General features: G+C 41.5%; 1 non-coding gene across 1 annotated transcript; it reads right to left on the reverse strand.

Moving 5' to 3' along the window:
- Positions 1-599: 599 nt before the first annotated feature.
- Positions 600-707, reverse strand: LOC112753590 (small nucleolar RNA R71). The gene has a single exon (XR_003177971.1). It is a non-coding gene; the product is annotated as a small nucleolar RNA R71 (small nucleolar RNA).
- Positions 708-1,973: the final 1,266 nt, after the last annotated feature.

A 1,973-nucleotide genomic window follows, 5' to 3' on the forward strand; every position in this document is an offset into this window, starting at 1 on the left:
AGGAATCTCTATACTGTGACATAGAGGATTGCATACTTTCTTCTTCTCTCTTTCATATGAGTAGGAGCAAGGACAAAGGCATTCTTGTTGAAGCTGATCCTGAACCTGAAAGGACCTTGAAGAGAAAGCTAAGAGAAGCTAAAGCATAACTCTCTGGAGAGGACCTAACAGAAATTTTTAAACAAGAAGAAGTCATGGCAGCCAAAAACAACAACAATGCTAACAATGCAAGGAAGGTGCTTGGTGACTTTATTGCACCTACTCCCGACTTCTATGGGAGAAGCATCTCTATCCCTGCCATTGGAGCAAATAACTTTGAGCTTAAGCCTCAATTAGTTTCTCTAATGCAACAGAATTGCAAGTTTCATGGACTTCCATTGGAAGATCCTCATCAGTTCTTAGCTGAATTCTTGCAAATCTGTGACACTGTCAAGACCAATGGGGTTGATCCCGAGGACTATAGGCTTATACTTTTTCCTTTTGCTGTAAGAGACAGAGCTAGAACATGGATGGATTCACAACCTAAGGAAAGCCTGAACTCTTGGGAAAAGCTGGTCAGTGCTTTTCTGGCCAAATTCTTTCCACCTCAAAAATTGAGTAAGCTTAGAGTGGAAGTCCAGACCTTCAGACAAAAGGAAGGTGAATCCCTCTATGAAGCTTGGGAAAGATACAAGCAATTGATCAGAAGGTGTCCTTCTGACATGCTTTTTGAATGGAGCATCATAGGTATCTTCTATGATGGTTTGTCTGAACTGTCCAAGATGTCATTAGACAGCTCTGCTGGAGGATCTCATCATCTGAAGAAGACGCCTGCAGAAGCTCAGGAACTCATTGAAATAATTGCAAATAACCAATTCATGTACACTTCTAAAAGGAACCCTGTGAATAATGGGACAAATCGGAAGAAAGGAGTTCTTGAGATTGATACTTTGATGCCATATTGGCTCAGAATAAAATATTAACTCAACAAGTCAATATGATTTCTCAGAGTCTATCTGGAATGCAAATAGCAACAGGCAGTACCAAAGAAGATTCATCTGAAGAAGAAGCTTATGATCCTGAGAATCCAGCAATTGAAGAGGTGAATTACATGGGAGAACCCTATGGAAACACCTATAATCCTTCATGGAGAAATCACCCTAACCTCTCATGGAAGGATCAACAGAAGCCTAATCAAGGCTTCAATAATAATAATGGTGGACGAAATAGGTTTAGCAATAGCAAACCTTTTCTATCATCTTCTCAGCAACAGACAGAGAATTCTGAGCAGAGTCTCTCTAGCTTAGCAGCCATAGTCTTTGATCTATCTAAAACCACACTAAGTTTCTTGACTGAAACAAGGTCCTCCATTAGAAATTTGGAGGCACAGGTGGGTCAGCTGAGTAAGAAGGTTACTGAACTCCCTCCTAGTACTCTCCCAAGCAATATAGAAGAGAATCCAAAAAGAGAGTGCAAGGCCATAACTTTAACCAACATGGCCGAACCTGGAGAGGAAGAAAAGGCAGTGATTCCCACTTAGGAAGACCTCAATGGACGTCCACTAGCCTCCAAGGAGTTCCCTAATGAGGAACCATGGGAATCTGAGGCTCATACAAAGACCATAGAGATTCCATTGAATTTACTTCTGCCATTCATGAGCTCTGATGAGTATTCTTCTTCTGAAGAGGATGAAGATGTTATTGAAGAGCAAGTTGCTAAGTACCTTGGAGCAATCATGAAGCTAAATGCCATGTTATTTGGTAATGAGACTTGGGAGGATGAACCCCCCTTGCTCACCAAAGAACTGGATGACTTGACTAGGCAGAGATTACCTCAGAAGAGACAGGATCCTGGAAAGTTCTCAATACCTTGTACCATAAGTACCATGACCTTTGAGAAGGCTCTATGTGACTTGGGATCAAGTATAAACCTCATGCCACTCTCTGTAATGGAGAAGCTAGGAATCCTTGAGGTACAAGCTGCAAGAATCTCAC

This window comes from Arachis hypogaea, chromosome 15, assembly GCF_003086295.3.
Source record: "Arachis hypogaea cultivar Tifrunner chromosome 15, arahy.Tifrunner.gnm2.J5K5, whole genome shotgun sequence".
NCBI lineage: Eukaryota > Viridiplantae > Streptophyta > Magnoliopsida > Fabales > Fabaceae > Arachis > Arachis hypogaea.